Source organism: Bos mutus, chromosome 6 (genome assembly GCF_027580195.1).
Source record: "Bos mutus isolate GX-2022 chromosome 6, NWIPB_WYAK_1.1, whole genome shotgun sequence".
Lineage (NCBI taxonomy): Eukaryota > Metazoa > Chordata > Mammalia > Artiodactyla > Bovidae > Bos > Bos mutus.
This window is the reverse complement of record NC_091622.1, coordinates 60,356,202-60,376,181: the sequence shown is the minus strand read 5'-3', so window position 1 is coordinate 60,376,181 and position 19,980 is coordinate 60,356,202. Positions and strand designations below refer to the sequence as shown.

Below are 19,980 nucleotides of genomic sequence, written 5' to 3'. Positions count from 1 at the left end.
CACAGTCAAAGGCTTTGGCATAGTCAATAAAGCAGAAATAGATGTTTTTCTGGAACTCTCTTGCTTTTTCCATGATCCAGCGGATGTTGGCAATTTGGTCTCTGGTTCCTCTGCCTTTTCTAAAACCAGCTTGAACATCTGGAAGTTCACAGTTCACATATTGCTGAAGCCTGGCTTGGAGAATTTTGAGCATTACTTTACTAGTGTGTGAGATGAGTGCAATTGTGTGGGAGTTTGAGCATTCTTTGGCATTGCCTTTCTTTGGGATTGGAATAAAAACTGATGTTTTCCAGTCCTGTGGCCACTGCTGAGTTTTCCAAATTTGCTGGCATATTGAGTGCAGCACTTTCACAGCATCATCTTTCAGGATTTGAAATAGCTCAACTGGAATTCTATCACCTCCACTAGCTTTGTCTGTAGTGATGCTTTCTAAGGCCCACTTGACTTCACATTCCAGGATGTCTGGCTCTACTGGTTTTTCAAGTTGGAAGGCAACTTGTTCACTCTTCTCATGTTTCAGTTTAGAAAACTGAGGCCTGACAATGATGACCTGACTAAGTGGTACAGTCAGGCTTGGCATCTGAGTTCCCTGGATCAACACGTTCTCTTGGGTAGAGCTAACATCCCATAGCTTGTGATTCAAAATATACAGATAGGATGCCTGAAAAGCAGATTTCAAATGTACAAAATTCTTAAGATATATTAATTTTCTTACAGTTCGTAACACTGTCATTTTAAAATGGAGTTTTAAATAGTAGTCATATGCAGTTGTTGAAAAAGGTCATTGACTGGACATGAGTGTCGGCTAACCCAAGCTGGCCCCACCATTGGCCTGTATGTTCTGCCCACCATTCCCACAGTGGGAACCATCTTCCAGCACTCGGCCTTGAGATAAGAGCGTGTTACTGAGACTACCTGGACTGAATACGTGACTGAACCCAGTTAAAGCATCTATATAAACTCAAGATTCTGGCAAGGTTTTCCTCGTCTTTCAGCCGCCCAAGGCAAGCATCATATGTAAGTTCCTTGCTTATTAACCCTGCCACCTACAAGTCTGGTGCTACCTGCCTCTTGTGGGGGGCTCTCCTTGCCTTCTTTGTCAAGCAGACCAGGGGACCAGGTTTCAGTCTCACTTTGGGAAATCCCAAGGTTGCCAACCACCAACAGTGCTGCAATTCAAAAGGAACCCAAGGGATATCCAGTCAAACTTAAGTCTCATTGTCACTGGGATCCCACGGGGCCCCAGGCTAATCTCTGAAGTAACCTTAAAGACTTTCCAAAGAAAATATATAAAGACAGTTATAATTTTTCTAAAAAGACAGGTGTAGTATATAACATGCACCGTTCTCCACCTTATTTCTCCACTTAGCAACGTATATTGGAGGCTGAATAATTTACTCTGGAGAGCAGGCCTTGTCAATATGTTTGGACCTGTGTCCCATTTAATACCTGTGGACAGACTGATGCGGAGCAGTGGGGTGGGGCTGAAAGCCCTGGCCCTGAAGTCCAGCTGACTGACTCCAAAGTCTGGCTTGGTCACTCACTGGGGGTGTTACTATGGGCAAGCCCATGAACACCAGTTTCTTCAACTACTATAGAGAAACAACGGCAGCAGTTGCATAGGTGTCAGTGAGGCCTAAATGTGACAGAATATGTGAGAAGCTAGCACAGAGCCTTGTGCATAAGAAGCTCTCTATAAATGGTTCTCCACACTTGGCATGTAAGTATTTATTTATACTAATTCCATTCACAGCATTCTAGATCAACTACTTTCTCTAATACTTTAAAATTTTTCTAATGGAACAAAGTACCATTGTATCAGGTCCCATGTTCCTAATTAGTCAAAGTAGAAAAAAATAACAGATATCCTACCAAAAAAATCATAAATTACAAGTCCTTGTTTAACAAGGTACCCATTTTGTCTTCTATATCTAAGAGTTGTATTATTTTTAGTAATGATGGATCCACCAACTCCTCTTCTATACATGTTTAGAGTTTTAAAGTCTTAAATATTTTATTTATCCTTTGTAGAATTACACTTATTGGCAGAAATCTTTCCTGTTACATGAAGTTGTAAAAAAAAAAAAACAAAAAACAGCATTAAAATGACAGACCTTAATTAAAAGACCAAAAAACCTCCACTGTGATGTCTATCAAAATGTTTCACAGCAAATTAAAAAATAAAAAGCCACAGTGCTCTTAAATATTTGGGATATTTTCAAGATCAAGGCAGCTGTGGGTTTTTTTTTTTTTCATGTAAACATTGCCCCAGTTCCATACACAATTTACAGTACACAACAATAAAAGATAACATTGAATTCACATTGCAGAAATGCCCGTCACCTGCTTATCTTGTATTTTGCATTAAACTGAGGACATTTTCTGTATTTATTAGAATCAGATGAGAAGTTTAGCAAAACAGCTATGAGTCAAGCATATTATTCACTTGCAATTGTATTAAAAACCACTGTTGTCCCCCAACATATTAAATATAAGCATTTTTGGAAATATTTATTGATAACACGCTTTAAAGTTATGATGATGATATTTTATATTTATGAACCATCTGAGATATATTGTTCCCCAACTGTCGTGTTCTGCAGAGACAGGTCATGTATTCACTCCACCATTTTTACAGAAGAAAAGTCTGAGCCTCAAACAGGTGCGAAGGCTTCCCCAGAGATATGCACACAGAACGCAGCCAGAGGGCAAAGCCTACCACAATAAAGTTCAACTTCGGTATTTGTTATCAAAGCACAAAACAAAAACAACAAACCAAAAAAACACAAAAAACCCTCAGAGAAAACAAACAAAAACCAAAAACCCCAATAAACACTATCTAAATACAATGGGAGAATATCAACACGAGGTGGGAACACAAGGGAAAAAGAAGGGGGTATCTGCCGAGAGATGGTCAAGTGTAAGACACACGGGATCCAAGTTTCATTTACGCGTATATACAACATCCTCAGGAGCAACTGCAGAGAAAAGGAGGTGGTCATTTACTTGTGGCAACTCCCCATTCAGTGGAGTCCCACACAAGTTTCCCACCTGTGAGCCCCAAAAGCTGCAACTAGAACAGTCTGCCCTCTCTATCTGGTAACAGATTATCTTCGTACTCATCTAAAGACATTTCTGGGGCTGTGGCATAATTTTATATAACAAAAATTTAAACTTTGGTATTATTCCACATCTCCTGCATAAAATGTACCCACAACTACCATGGAGATGCAGACACAGAGAACAGACTTGCAGACACAGCGTGGGAGGGCAAAGGGAGGGCGAACTGAGAGAGTAAAGATGGAAACATATACACCACCGTATGTAAAACAGATGGCCAGTGGGGCTTTGGTGCATGACACAGAGAGCACAAACCAGTGCTCTGTGACAGCCTAGAGGGGTGGGATGGGGTGGGAGACGGGAGGGAGGTTCAAGAGGGAAGGGAAATATGTATACCTGCGGCTGATTCATGCTGATGGCAGAAACCAACACAATATTGTAAAGCAATTATCTTCCAGTAAAAAAAAATTAAAAAAAAAAATCACATCTGGAGATTTGGCGGAAAAAACAAAAAGATTAAAAAAACTGGAGATATGGGTGCTGACTAGGATGAACTAATATTCAGATATTTATTGATGCAGCAATTATTAATCAAGTGCTTGCCACGTGTGGCACACTGTTCTAGGCCCAGGGAAGGCAGGACTGGAGCAGACAGACAAAAGAATTTGCCCTTTAGAACTTCTCTTCTTGGAGCAAGTGAAGTGTGGGGGGAAGTAGGAAGAACATATTATAAACAAGTAAATAAATGAGAGGAAAATTTCAGATCACATAAGCCCTGGGAAGACAAGCATAGGAGTAACCCATGCAGGTAGCATTTAAATCAGCTGATCAGAAGGCTGCCTTGGGGAGGTAACACTGGGGAGAAAATGGGATGATAAATGTATGTTTTACCTGTTAAAACCTACAGCCAAAGAGGAACTGCAGACAAGAGTTTTAGGTGGACTGCACAGTAAGTAGCAAGGCCTGGAGGCAGGAGCGGGCTTAGTATATTCAAAGCCAGTGTGACAAGCAGAGTGAGTGGAAGGAGAAACACAGGGCCTGATAGCCAAGGTGTAAGCAACATTCAGGCCCAGGTAAGCTGTCTGAGTGTTCTCTGGAAGGAATGATGATAAAGCTGAAACTCCAGTACTTTGGCCACCTCATGTGAAGAGTTGACTCATTGGAAAAGACTCTGATGCTGGGAGGGATTGGGGGCAGGAGGAGAAGGGGACAACAAAGGATGAGATGGCTGGATGGCATTGCTGACTCTATGGACGTGAGTCTCAGTGAACTCTGGGAGTTGGTGATGGACAGGGAGGCCTGGCGTGCTGCGATTAATTCATGGGGTCGCAAAGAGTTGGACATGACTGAGCGACTGAACTGAACTGAAGCTGTCTGGATGTTTCCTAAGTGCAGTGTACTTAGAAGTATGTCACATTTTTTAGGTGAAGACTGAAATGATCTGATTTGTACTTTTAAAACATCACCATATGCAGGTAGTATTAAAATCAATTTATAACTATAGGTATATAGAAATCTTTTATTTCTTAAAAATCATGAGTATCAGATAGATGAATAAAACACTATAAAAAAACTTACAGCACTCAGCAGTGTTATCATGAGGAAAGTGCAATGAATTTGGAGGAAGCTGTCTAGGTTTTAACAGGTAAAACATACATTTAGCTATGAGCTCCTGGAAAGTCCCTTGATCACAGTCTCAGTTTTCCCCTTAATAAAATGGAGATCTTGAAAACCTGACGTTCCATCCAAGACTGGTGAGGAGCCAGAGGGACAACATGTGTTGCTAGAATTTGGTAAGTGGAAACTTGCATATTCACATTCATTTGGTATACTGAGCATGTCCCTTTCTGCTAAGTAAGTGCAAGTTACTCTAGTTTCAACTTTTCCATAAAGCCAGCTGCCAAAGACTAAAATAAGCTTTACTTCTTTTCTGGCCACCTCTGGACATAAACCTCACATAAAGAAATCAAGTCAACAGATGTGTACAGCTTGCCTAACATATATATATCTGGTAAGAAACAAATAAAAATAGGAAGAAAAGTTTTAATCTTGGATAATCCTCAATTACGAAAAAATGCAATGATATTGAAAGGAAAAGGAAAGTGAAGTCACTCAGTTGTGTCCAACTCTTTGCGACCCCATGGACTGTAGCCTTCCAGGCTCCTCCGTTCATGGGATTTTCCAGGCAAGGGTACTGGAATGGGTTGCCATTTCCTTCTTCATTGAAGGTAAGCAAAAATACATGTGTTTCTTATATGAAAGGAATGAATCGGTGTCTACTAAACTCTTACATTCTAAATCTAAAACACACTGTGACCTATTTCAAGTAAGGCTGCTCACGTGTTCTTTCACAGACTCAACAAATATTTATTGGGCGTGCATGATGTCCCACCCTGGAGCTGGGCACGGGGACGCAAAGACCCCAGGTCTTTCCCTCATGGGGTGTGCTCGCTAAGAGATTTAAAACCTACAGGAAGACCCGAACGAGGCACATACATGGTTCACTGTCACGCTACCTAATGCTTGGCCATCTTGAGTTCTTGAGAAGGTGAATTAAAGACATTCAGCACACATTCTGTGGAATCCAGTTCTTAAAAGATTAAAGACTATATTCCTTAAAGAAACACTGCTGAGACATCCAGGAATGATGCAAATGTTCTGATTCAAGATACAACCACAGGATGTGTTTTTATAACTCTTTGTAACACTATATCCAGCTTATGATAGCCTCTCAATGATGGGTTAATGGTTATAAAATACAAACTGAAGAAATCTGTGTATATCTGAAATTAAAAAAAAAAAACAAACTCAAATCCCAACTGTGGGACAGAGAGGTTCTGTTTCATACTGACACATCCAACAGCTGGTATAGTCACTCTTCAAGAGGCACAATACTGAGAATACTGCAACAAAGGGTATCAGATCATCCTAATGTCAGGAAATACACCAACGGGCAGTTTATTTTTTACTGGACTGTGATAAACATTAAAGGTAACATTTTTAAAGGGTTGCAAAATTCAGCTTACTCTATACGTCATTCAAGTCAGAAATTCAAGTCTAATAACTATCCTGGAGTTTGGGAGAGAGCAGAGATGCAGTCTAGACCTTCAACACAGGGTTGGAAAGTTCAGGTTTAATCTCATGGGAAATCACTTTATTCTTTGCAGCAAGAGATTACATCATCTCATGTAGCTGGGTTTGTACAGCTGCAACAGGCAACTATGGTCACAAAATTACCTACTTTGTGTCCCTTTTCATTTGGTTCTATAGTGTTTTTCTTTGTGGTTTCCTTGATCACTTTCTGGTTTGACTACATACCCTGGTTGAAGGTGTGTGCACTTTCATTTTATCTAACATGGCAACTGCTTTTGAACCTAAGCATGAGATCAATTTAACCTTGACTATAAACCTGTTACAGATGCCATTTTTAGAGATTTCTTCTTTGCCAAGAGTTGCCTTGGCAAAAGCAGGAAAGTTAATAAACCTTCTGAGGTCAAGAAAAATTGACTAAAATATGGGGTAAGGTGAAACCTGAACCAAAGGAGAGTTTCATATGAACAAAATAGTATTGGAATGCAAATTACTACCATTAGTATCTACCAAATTTTTTGGGGGGTGCTATACATCGTCAAGACTGTGTGAAGTATGAGTCTTTTTGATCATAAGAATTTTAGAAGGTCTTTGTTGACTTGAAATTCCAAGAAATTAGACCTAACTGTGAATTCTAGGGCAGGCTTTCCTGGTGGCTCAGCTGGTAAAGTGTCTGCCTGCAATGCAGGAGATCCAGGTTCAATCCCTGGGTTAGGAAGATCCCCTGGAGAAGGAAATGGCAACCCTGAATTCTAGGACTAAACAGTGCTATTACTATTCTGAAACAGCTGCTCCCCAAACTCATCTCCTTTCTCCCTAAGACACCCAGCTAGGCAACATCTCTCAGATGCCTTTGCAATTTTCTGTAGTAATATAACAGAATTCTGGCCAATGGAGTGTGGGCAGAGTAATATATGTCACACTCAAGCCTGCTCCCAAACCTCTCGGAAACAATTTTCCATTCTCCCTCTTGCCTCCCCCACTTACTAGTTAGATGTTTACACCAAGTAAGACCTTAGAAGTCATGTGTTGAGGACGGAGCTTCTGTGAGCTGGGGTCCCTGGACAACTACCTGACTCACTGTCATCTCCACCCTCCCCTGTTGCCAAACCTGGGCTACACAAGAGTGAGAAGGACATTTCTGTTGCATTAAACCACTGAGAGAGGAGTTTATTAGTTACAGCAGCCAGCAGTACTTTAACTATTACAGCTCTCCAGGAGGTCTTTTCTCAATAAATAGGGGCCTTACTTGGGCAAAGTGTATCCAAGAAATCCTGCAAAATTAAACACCTGGGCACGTCCTTTCCCCTGGGTCTCGTTGGGAGGCAGCAGGATAGAGAAGAGCTAAAATTGGGGCTACTCTAAACAAATGGACCTATTTTCCTACATTTGCTAGGGATAAAATGTCGTCTTGCCTATCACTTCTGCTCTCAATTCTAAAAACAAAAACCAGACAAACGTTAAAAAAAAACCCTACAGTAATGAAATAATCTATAAACATAGAAAGGAACCTCCAGCACTTATCTGAGTATCTTGTAGGTTCTGATTCATTTGCAATCTCTCTCACAATCTATCCTTTGCATAACCATTCTTGTTGTCTAGAAATTACAAAATTTTTGGATTAGAAAAGATCTAAAAATCATTGAAAAATCTAGGAATGGAAAGTGTCACCAGGCACTTATCTGAGGTCAGAGCTCCTAAGTGGTAGACTCAGGATTACAAACTCATGCTTGTCTGCTAAGTCGTTTCAGTTACATCCTACTCTGTGTGATCCTATGGACCGTAGCCCGCCCAGCTCTTCTGTCCGTGGGATTCTCCAGGCAAGAATACTGGACTGGGCTGCCACTCCTCCAGGGCATCTTCCCAACCCAGGGATCAAACCCTGGGTTTGATCTTACATCTCCTGCACTGGCAGGTGGTTTCTTTACCACAGGTGTCTACATTGAGAAGAGTGCTTTATTTCTTGCATTTCAACAACTAATCTCCAGGCACCAATCTCTGCCATCTTAATCTGCCCAATGTCTCCAAACCAATCTCATTTAAACCCTGACCTTGGCCACACTGCTTCCCTCCTCCAATGACTCCCAGGCTCCCGAGTGCCCACAGGATGCCCTCTTAATGCCTTCGCCTGGGAATCAAGCCCCTTCACAACCAAGCTGCCTTTGCCACTGTGCCTCCCATTGGCTCAGCGATAGAATCTGCCTGCAATGCAGAAGACCCGGGTTCGATCACTTAGTTGAGAAGATTCCCTGGAGGAGGGCATGGCAATCCATTCTAAGTACACTTGCCTAGAGAATCCCATGGACAGAGGAGCCTGGCAGGCTGCAGTCCACAGGGTCCCACAGAGTCAGATATAATAGCAGCTCCCATTCAAAATCCTCCCCACTTTTATGAGCTACAAGTTTAAGATGACATACGTGATCAATGAACCAGGAAAGCTGGCAATACATGAAGAGAATTTAGTGTAACCAAATAAAGTGGGAGACTGAAGTTACTCCAACACAGGCACTGATATGTGTAATCATCACTGCGCTATGTAGTAATTATGTATAAATGATTGTAATTAGTATTTCTTTTGCACAGCTAACACCCGGTATTGCTGGGTTTACTGTCAGGAGGGTGGGAGAAAACTTGGAATGTGAAAGTGCTGGAACATGGCTCTGAAAGCTTCGGTACCCAGGCTTGAGTGGGACAAGCAGCCAGCTCCTTGCTCTCCACACTTCTTCAGCAGGAAGAGCTCAAAATCAAGAGTTCCAGGATTGAGACCCATACAATTCCAACAGTAATAGGAGCCTCCGGAGACAGAAAGACCTGACGTTCAAATGGCAACTCACTATGCAAGTTATTTGGGCTTCCCTGGTGACTCAGATGGTAAAGAGTCTGCCTGCAGTGTGGGAGACCCAGGTTTGATCCCTGGGTCAGAAAGAACCCATAGTGAAGGAAATGGAAACCCACTCCAGTATCCTTGCATGGAAAATCCCATGCATGGAGGAGCCTGGCAGGCTACAGTCCATGGGGTCACAAAAAATCAGACATGACTGAGCAACTTCACTCACTCACAGGCAAATTATGTAAGTATTCAATATCGAGTCTCAGTCTCCTACTCTGCAAAATGGGCACAATAATACCTATTAGTCATGGCATGAGAGTGTGAAATACTGCATGTAATACATTTGGCACAGGCCTGGTGTACAGCGTGCACCTCACCAATGTTAGTTACTACCATCATCTCTTCCCTGCCCCCGCAACCCCTCTCCACCCTCAACCAGCTTACCAAGTAGGTTTGGATCCCAACCCTGCCTAAAGATGGAAATCTATGCACTAATTATTGGCTCACGTCTCCTCCCAAGCATCCTGCCTGTGGCTCACGCTAGGTTGGGAGTTGGGAGAGATGAAAGCACTGAGGTGAGGGAATGAGATAATGTTAGTCCTTTCAGAGGGCAGGATGGCAAGGGAGTGGTCGCTAACGCTGGGAGTGGGGAGGAAGGAAGGGTGGGAGCCAACAGAGCAAAGGCAGTAAGAAACCCAAGGACAATCTCGGCTGCACTGCAGCTGTGCGCACAGCTGCCTCTAGCCCTGCTTCCCCGCCAAGTCCTAGCTATGCTTTAACTCTTGCCAAGGCTCCTGGTCCCCATTCTCACTTGCCATCCTGAGAGTGATGGCAAAAAGCCAAGGTCCTTTGCTATCCTAGAAATGGAAGGTCAGCCCCTAATGTGGCTAGTTAGAATTCTGAATTGATTTCCTATTCATTCCATATGCTGTTATCAAATGCCCCATGCCAGGTGCCAAGTTAAGCCCAGACGACACCCTCCCCGACCAGACACTGGGTTCTACAGTGAGACTGACACTAACTCAGATGTGCCACGGGTCACGTAAGACTTTTCCCCCATTGGAACTAGTGTTCCAAGTTCTAAATTAATGACTTAGAAAAGAACTTCGGGAACATAAAATGTACATAGTAAGGTTATAAATTAAGGATGGACATAGCAAGACAAGTGTAGGATGTAGTTCTGCTTCTCTTTGGGAAGCATGACATTTTCCCCCAAATATTCGTGTTTGGTGAACAGCAGAAAGTAATTAAAAGTCTCTACTGCCAACAGATGTAATTTCCTAAAAAGCAACCTAATGTCATTGTTCCTCTGAACAGAGACTGTGCTGGCTGTCTACTGCTCACTGGATGCTGTTTAAAGTCCTTTTCTTGCTATTCACGGACCTGATACTGACCTTTCATCTCCAGCCTGTCCCATTTCTTTCTAAGTTCTGACCACAGTTTCACCCTTGGGCAAGCAATACCCCTTCATATTGCAGAGCATTTTCACATGCTTGCTGCTCCCTCTGTCTGACATGTCTTTCCCACAGGTCTCTGCTACCCTGCTTTGTGGGCCAGTAAACTCCTACTCATCCTTCAAAACCCAGATTAAATGTTACTTCTTCTTCAAATCATTTCCTCAGTAGAAACTGTATCTCCCACCTCTAGGTTCCAACACTCTCTGGCTATTAATCTATTTATCACACATCATAGAATCTGTCCAACCTCCCCACTAGGCAAAGGGTTATTCCTCATTGTAACTTTCAGCTCTACTATAAGGGTCAGTCATTGGTAAGGCCTCAATTTGTGTTTGGAGAAGGCAATGGCACCCCACTCCAGTACTCTTGCCTGGAAAATCCCATGGAAGGAGGAGCCTGGTGGGCTGCAGTCCATGGGGTTGAGAAGAGTCGGACATGACTGAGCACCTTCACTTTCACTTTTTACTTGCATGCGTTGGAGAAGGAAATGGCAACCCACTCCAGTGTTCTTGCCTGGAGAATCCCAGGGATGGGGGAGCCTGGTGGGCTGCCGTCTATGGGGCTGCACAGAGTCAGACATGACTGAAGCGACTTAGCAGCAGCAGCAGCATGGGATAATTATAACTATGTTAACAATTTTAAAATGCTATTTTTGCAATAATCCCTCCTCTTCCCATTTTCCCAAAACCTACTGCATTCTTGCCATGTGCCAGCATCATTATATATGGAAAGATGGGACATTATATATGTCAAGGAATTTATAATCTAATAGAAAGTTAACACATACAATCTCATGAGTAGTGCCATGTCTAAGACAAGTTACTTGCTCTAGGCAAAGCCAAAATACTTTTCAAACCAGAAACAAGAAAGAGATCACTTGAAATCAGAGTTTTCATCGCCACTACAGGATGTATGGTTGTCAACATAGCCACGGACTCTGAGTGAGAAGGGAATACAGAATTGAGGGCACAGCCAGGGGGACATCTTAATGGACAGAAAAGTGCATATTGTGTGGGTTTAGGAATTAAGGAGATAGACATGGACAGGCAAGTGAGTACCCCAAGTGGCTGGAATAAAATGCAGCCAAGGCATGGAGCTAGGGGAGCACAAAAAGAATCATGGGAATGATGGTAATTCTCTATGGCCAGTGCAAAGGGCTGATTAAGATTAGCCAAATAGAAAAACCATCCCCAGACAGTGAAGGACACCAGGTTTTAGGCAAAGGAACCTGAATTTCGTGCTGCCCTGCAGAAAGAAGTACTGGGCATGATGAAGCCATGCTTCGGAATGTCAGCCTCATGGCAGCGTTCATAGTGACAGAAGAAAACGGAGGCGCTGGAGCTAATCATTGCCTTAACTTTAACTTCCCATTTGTCCTTTCATTCACTCTTTCTTCTTCTCCTTAAAATACAGAGGAAAGTCCATTTCTGTATAGTTGACTTTACAAAGGAATCATTTATAAATTTGGTCCTTGGTGGGCTATTTAAGAAAAGGTCCTCTTCTGCGGGTAACCAAAGGAAACATTTAGAATGGCATGCTTCAGGCAGAAATTCTGCAAACTTCACTGTGGGAGGCCAGCCCACCCAGCCTGACAGGCCAGTAGAGACAATCAAAAAATGGATTATTAAGGAAATACAATTAGGGAGCTACTAAATCCTCTCAAATGCAAGTAAAGCCTAAACCAGCATGTAAGCCCACAGGCAGCCAATGGGAGAGGTCATTTTCTCCTCTACCACACAAGCAGCCCATATTTAAACCTACTGGTTTTATATATCTACATATATATATATTTTTAAGCCAATTAATCATTCCAATAAATATGCAATAAATTTGTTCACAAGGAAAGAGATTAAGCCTATGATTTCCATGAATGGAAGTTTGACATTTATCAAGGTACAGATTAATTGTTGTTTAGTCACTAAATCATTTCCAACTCTTTTGAGACCCTATGGACTGTAGCCCACTAGGTTCCTCTGTCCATGAGATTTCCCAGGCAAGAATACTGGAACAGGTTGCCATTTCCTCCTTCAAGGTATATTCCCGACCCAGGGATCAAACCCATGTCTCCTACATTGTCGGGCAGATTCTTTATCACTGAGCCACCAGAGAAGCCCAGGGTGAAGGAAGTCATATTTTGAGGGTAGTGGTTTCAGAATGATAATTATGCTAAAAGAAGTTTAAAATACATTTTCTGAAGCATGAAAATAAAATATACTTGCCCTATATATTAAGAGAAAAGAAGTTGTGACAAGGATTATATACTTTTAAATGGAAAAGCTATGTGCAAAGATGGATGAACTTGAGAACATTTCAGATGCACACAAAGAGTGCCCCCTTCCACTAGAAGACTCTTGTAATTGATGCTAAAGCATAATTTGGATGTGAACAGTTGAATTTCCCCCTACACACTGTGCAAAGAGCCCCTCTTTTAAATAGAAACCAAAGTCTGTTTATTTGGTGAGGATTCAAAGAGGAAAGAAAGGCAATACTGGGAGTCTGTTTTGCTCATCATGAATCCTACAAATTCGCCTTCCATGGCCTTCATCTGTTTTCATCTTTCCTAACAGAAGGCTGTCAGGGATACTCCGTTCTTGCCTAAGTCCCCACCTAAGCCAAGCCAATCTTCAAACAAAAAGCTGCTTTTCACTGGAGATCTTTACAAAAAGAGTGGGTTGAAATGTCCTTACTTGAACCTAAAAGCTTAATGGGTCTTGGTGCCAAAGGGCTGGAATCAGGCCAAGTCAATGAGGCCAACTGTGATTTGGCAGAAAGACAAGGGAGAACCCTACATAGGAGGCCTATCAAATTCTCACCAGTCTGCTAAAGTCAAAATCAGTTAGGGCAAAAGGACCCAAATTTGCTGAGATTGGAGTGAGTATCTGGTTTAGTGAAAGAGCTCCAGACAAAGATTGGGAGACGCACTGTCCTCTAGCACCCTGGGTCTTCATCTTGTCATCTGCAAAGGATGGTGGGACAATCTGATCCAGGCTGTTTACCTACCGTAGTCACTGAGAGGATAAAATAAGGGAAGGGTTCGTGAATACTGACCAAGGTAATGGTCACTGGAAGAGACCAGTCTGGAATGGCCAACCACTGGGGTGACCATGCACACACACATACACCTATGTACATACACACACATATTATATACAGACATACGTACCTATGTACTTGCCAAGGACAGTCCCAGGTTCCAGCAGCACAGCTGGTTAACACCCCTTTTCACTCTCAAAAGCATTTTGTCTGATATGTGGTCACTTCACTGCTAAGCCATTGAGTCAAGCTAATCTCATTTCCTTATCAAATAGTGGAGGAAAATACTGCATGTGAAGTTTATATTAGATATAAGGTCACTAACAATAATAGCCTGTTGAAATGATGCAAAAGCATGTGCAAGAGCTAAGACCATTAGGTGGAATCATGGTCAGTTGACTGGCAGTTCCCAGAGATGGCCATTAACTGACAAAGTTTCTAGTGCCTCCCTCTACCAGTGAGACCTCTGCCAGGGCCATGCAATGCAGGAGACCTCAGCTCCTTAGAAGTCTTCTTAGCTCCTCTGGATTCCATGACACCATGCTTGTGAGTTTCCTCTTGTCCCTCTGATAGCCTCTGTGTGAGTTTCTCTTTTTCTCATCCTGACCAGGGAGGAGGCGTCCTCAAACTGAGACCTTGCTCTGCTGCTCTTTCTTGAGGTGCTCTTTCCCTCAGAGAGACTGTCATATATCACAGCTTAACCCTAATGTCCAACAATGGCTGCCAAGTCCGATTTAAATCAGTTAAATCTATCATCTAACCACTAAGTTCTGCCCTTGTCCCCGATGGCCTACAGGACTCTCTGCCTGAGTGGATGGTCTGGACCCCAAACTCAGTCTGCCCAAACTGAAATTATGGCCTCTCCCACCAAACGGAGGACCCCTTCTAGCTCACACCAAAGGTCCACCCTGCTTGTCATTAACAACTGAAATGTTTAAGTGATTTTTCAGTCTTCTCTTTCATTCATCTATCCCTATACCCTACCAAGTCTTGTTGATCTCTCTCTTTTTAAAAAAATTTATTTATTTAATTTTGGCTGCATCGTGTCTTCATTGCGGCCCATGGGCTTCTCTCTAATAGTGGTGCACAGGTTCCAGAGCGTGTGGGCTCCGTAGTTGCAACATGTGGGCTTGGTGGCTTGGCAGCATGCGGGATCTTAGTTCCCCAACCAGGGAATCAAACCTGAGTTCCCATCAAATCGCACTAGAAGGCAATTCTTAACCCCTGGACTGCCAGGGAAGTTCCCTGTTGATCTCTTTTAAATTCCTCTCATTTCCACTGCTCTGGAAATCACACCCCAAAACTCCTCCTACAGTTTACAAAGGCCCCGTGCAATCTTGACCCTGCCTACTTTTCTTCACCCACCCTCCTCTCATATCATTATCCTCCCTGTTTTCTACCTTTTCGCCAAACTTCTTGCAACTCCTCTGATACATGGAGCTTCTATCTTAAGCATTGGTAAGATGATGTCTTAACATCTCAAACATGTTATTCTCTTGGGTTAAAACATGACTTCTCCCTACTTTCACCTCTCCTCTCTCTTTCCTGGCTAATTCTGCTCTTCATTTAGGACTCCACCTAAATGTCACTTCCTCTAGGAAACCTTAGGTTAACATCACACAAGAGACTAGGGTTCAGATTCTGGAGCTCATTTTGGCACTCGTTATATTATGTTATGGCTTAGTTTACTAGTCTCTATGGTAACTGGCCACACCTGTAAGCAGGTTCTTAAAAAGGTTAGTTGGATGAAGGAAGTCCCTCCAGGCAGACTTCCACTATTTGCTAAACACAGCATCCTCATTCCTGTCCCCAGACCTTTCCTCTGCTTCTGTTCCTGTGTCGTATGCCCTTGTCATTCCCTCACCTTTTCTCATCTTAAGTAAAAGGCACTTGGTATAACGTCTCCCAAACTCAACCATCTTCCCTTGTTTAACTTATTAAACCTGGTGGATTAAGTCTTAGTTACCTGTGCATTTACTCACATACTGGTTTACACAGTAACAACTGCTTTGTGTGTATGTCAATCTCCAAGCACATTATAAAACTCTTGAAGACCATGGATCGAGCCTTATACATCCTTTTTATGCACTTCAGTGCCTAATGTGGGACTGTACAGAACACGAGTCGATGTCCAGTAAGTCCTCCATATGACAAAATGGCTCCATGAAAAGCTACGCCATCAACTCCCCAACTGTCCTAGTATATGAGTCCATATTCTTGGCACCCCACAGTTTATGCTGAAATCAGGACAAGAATCAAAGACAAGTCCTTCTTCTCAGAATAAGTAGTTCATTCATCAGTTATGATATAAACAAGTATTTGCCAGCAGATTTCTTATCTTCAGAAAACTATTTTGGCAATATAAGAACTGAGACAAAAATCCACTAAGACATTTTTTTACTGGTAACTTATTTGCAGACCAACATACTTGGACTTTGCATTCCATCAAAATGTGTCTGTAGAACAAACCCCAGAAGTTTACCTCCGTGACTCCTAAGAAGACATGGAGAATCTTACAGGTAGAGTACAGACAGTTCCATCCTTTGAACTCCAAGTCCTCAGGGGTGGGTTCATTCTTTATATAAAACTGTATGTGTATGTGTGTAGGCAAGGGAGGAGTTGAGTGGGGAGGGAAAGAGAGAAGAGGAGAACGGAGATAATACTGATGATGACAGCAAAAACTGGGAGAAAGTTAATGATGATTAGATCTAATCTAATCATGACTAGATTGCCTACTACTGGACTCAATTTATCCAACAGCTGTTTGTAACAGATGTATTATGTACCAAACCAGTGTCCAAGGGGAAATCCAAAGATAAATAAAAGAGGTCTTCAGGAAGCTTTTAGTCTGGTACAGGAAGCAAACATGGGATAAAGAGGTCGAGCACTGTGATAAGGACTAGCAGGACTGTACAGGTAGACAGATGCCAGAGAAGAGCCCATCAGCTCTGCCTGGAGGGTCCTGGAATAGCTTCCGAGAGAAAGAAACCACAACAGACTGGAGGGAGCTGGAGGAAATGACGTCACCACAGAGGTCAAGGCCACTGTTTTCAAAACAATCGCTCTTGGCCTCGAGCTCTGCCAGCCAAAATTCATTATTCACAGATGATCAAGTTTGTAAGGGACCCAAATGTTCTTGCCTGGTTTGATCACAAGTTGAGCAAGAGAAACTAGGAAAGCAGGCCCCCCATTGGTCCTTCCTGTGGCTTGCTGACAGCCCAGGGAGAGAGCTGATGTGTGCACAGTGACACAGAGTTGCATTGGCTATGTCATATTTATAATTGACTTTGGGCCTATTTCCAACAATAATAATGGAAACGGCGAGTGATTCAGAGTGCCAGCCCAGGCCAGACACTGCCGAGCGCTTCATGCATTCTCTCACTGGAATCTCTCAGGGATCTGATGAGATAGGAATTTCCCCCATTTCATGGATGAGAGGAGAAAAGCTAACACTTAAGTGCCTGCTATGTTTCAAGCACGAAAGAGTTTTATATCCATTATCAAATCATTTACTTCTCTGAAAAACTCAATGAATTAGGTACAATTATGGCTGTTTTCGGAGAAGGCAATGGCACCCCACTCCAGTACTCTTGCCTGGAAAATCCCATGGATGGAGGAGCCTGGTAGGCTGCAGTCCATGGGGTCGCTAAGAGTCGGACACGACTGAGTGACTTCACTTTCACTTTTCACTTTCATGCACTGGAGAAGGAAATGGCAACCCACTCCAGTGTTCTTGCCTGGAGAATCCCAGGGACGGGGAAGCCTGGTGGGCTGCCGTCTCTGGGGTCACACAGAGTCGGACACAACTGAAGTGACTTAGCAGCAGCAGCAGTAGCATGGCTGTTTTTATAGATAAGGAAACTGGGGTTCAGGGAGGTGAGCTAACTTGCCTAAGCACACACAGGGGGTGAATCTAGGATCTGGACCATCCACTAGGTTGAAGCAAATGAAATTACATTATCTGCCTGATTGTGGTCTACGGATACAACAGTTTCACAGGATTCAGCCTAGGAGTTCCCAAATCCATTCACTTTTCACCATGCTCCCCATAAAAAGATATGAACTGGCTTTTGTTGAATATCTATCTTTGGATAGTAACTAAAAAGAAAGAAAAGTGTGAGGTGAGGATGAGAAAGCAAACCACAGAGAAGAGAGAAGAAACACACCCTGCAACTGCATGCCATTATTATCATCATTTTGCTGTGCTAGCTTTAGCTCTTTCTGTATATGCCTCTTGCTCCCTGAACTATTTGCATATAGTTGTAGGGCATATGGATAATCATTATGTTATTCTTCTAACTTTTCCATAAGTTAAAAAAATTTCAAAATAACAAGTTGTTGGGGGAACTTATAAAGAAACTCCTGAAAAACCCTTCTTTGAAAAGGCATTTGATTTACGCAAATAGCACTTTGCACTGAAAACTCAACTTTATGAAGGTAAGCAATTCACAACCAAAATTAAGTCCACAGTCCTCACAGACTGACAAACTTTCTGTAAAGGACCAGGTAGGAAACATTTTAGGCTCTGTGAGCTCCACACAAACTCTTGCTTTGTTTTGATTTGTCTTTTATTTACAACTCTTTCAAAATGTAAAAACCATTCTTAGCAAGCAGGAAGGCCTGCACAAAAACAGGCCGAGGGCCAGAATTTGCCAACTCCTGATATAGATGGAATTCCACAGTGTTAGCTGTTCAGTCATGTTCGGCTCCGCAACCCCACGAACTATATAACCCACCAGGCTCCTCTGTCCATGGAATTCTCTAGGCAAGAATACTGGAGTGGGTAGCCATTCCCTTCTCCAGGGGAATCTTCCCAGTTCTATTTAACAATAAAGTCTCAGGAAAACAAGTCAGAACCATTCCTTTCTGGAATATTTCATAATATGTCTGAGCTGCATGCAGGGAACTAGATGGCAGTCAAGAGTGGTTCTGTACTGGGAGCAGCTTCCTCAGGGAATGGTCTTTGTAGCTTTCCTTTTAAAATCTCTGAAGTCCCCAAGGATACAATGTGGTATTCATTTAACATTTCTAACAGCATGACACTTGTCACACGTTTGCGGCTTTGTCACACTTTGACCCTAGGCCTTTTATATAACGCTCCGGGGAGAGCTCACATCATTGGAGTATTTAACCTCCAAACTTCAACGACACACTTGGCAAAAACAACAGAGAAAGTTAGAGCAAAAATACATCTACAGTACTATAATTCTATTTGGCACCTGCACTTTATTTTATTCTTGCTTTTACTGTAAGTTATACATTTATGCATAAGGATACTATATCTGGGGATACATATGCAAAGGCAAGTGTATTGCATTTCACAGGCAGAGTAAAAGAGCTCCTGGGGTGATTCTGAAGCTACTCAATTTCCATCTTATATGTTGCCTGTAGGTGCCAGTCTTTTCCCTCTCCCATCTCTGTGGTCTTCAGGATATGCCTGCAGTACAGGAGACCCTGATTCGATTCCTAGGTCTGGAAGATCCCCTGGAGAAGGGATAGGCTACCTGCTCCAGTATTCTTGGGCTTCCCTTGTGGCTCAGCTGGTAAAGAATCCACTTGCAATGTGGGAGACCTGGGTTTGATCCCTGAGAAGGGAAAGGCTACCCACTTGAGTTTTCTGGCGTGGAGAATTTCATGGACTGTACAGTCCATGGGGTTGCAAAGAATTGGACATGACAAAGTGACTTTGACTTCACTACACTGTCCACTGACCACAGCCTCAGCTCTCTCATGTCCTCCTTTTCACTGGACTGGACTTCTTATCTTAAGAGGGACCACCAGGCCCTTGATGCTTACATGTTTCCAAGACTACTAACCCCAAACAGTCCTTCTTCTTCTGTTCAGCTGAGACCCGCCAGGCATCCTCTGTAATGCCCTCTCCCCATATTCTGGGTTTTCTGGCACCAATTCCATTTCCCCCCGCCTCCGCCCCCAACCTCTTGCTTTTCTCTCTCATTAAAATCCCAGCTCTAGACACGGGACAGTGATTAAGAACAAAAGCAAAGGAATGAGACTTCTGAATTTAAATCTTTCTCATCTGGTATAACCGTGTGCCGTGCTTAGTCGCTTAGTCGTGTCTGACTCTTTGCAACCCCATGAACTGTTGTCTGCCAGGCTCCTCTGTCCATGGGATTTCCCAGAAAAGGATACTAGAGTGGGTTGCCATGCTCTCCTCTAGGGTGAAATCTTAGCCTAGTGATTTAGTCCACTGTGCCTCGGCTACCTGCTCTGTAAACTGGGTATCATAGTAGTTCTTGCGGGCCACAGGTAAATCTAGAACCAGGCTGGCAAGAGGAAAACCAGACCCAGGCCCCGAAGACACCTTTCCATTTGAGAAGAACTGTGAGGTTTAATTTTTCAGACTCACAAACCACCCACGAAATTTTTAGTGAACAGAGAGCATGGTGTCTCTCTATGTTAAAAGGTTTGGAGCCAGTCCACCTTAGAAGAGCTGAACTGCTGGCTTTCAAAATTTGAAATTACAGCAGGTTCTCATATTTTCAAGGGTTG

At 42.9% G+C, this 19,980-nt stretch overlaps 1 protein-coding gene and 1 non-coding gene across 12 annotated transcripts in view; one reads left to right on the top strand and one right to left on the bottom strand.

Annotated features, from left to right (window-relative positions):
• LIMCH1 (LIM and calponin homology domains 1) overlaps positions 1 to 19,980 on the bottom strand; it is a 352,547-nt gene that overhangs the window by 185,424 nt on the left and 147,143 nt on the right. The gene's annotated exons all lie outside the window — the stretch shown is intronic.
• TRNAC-GCA (transfer RNA cysteine (anticodon GCA)) lies at positions 6,797 to 6,869 on the top strand. Its single transcript has one exon. It is a non-coding gene; the product is annotated as a tRNA-Cys (tRNA).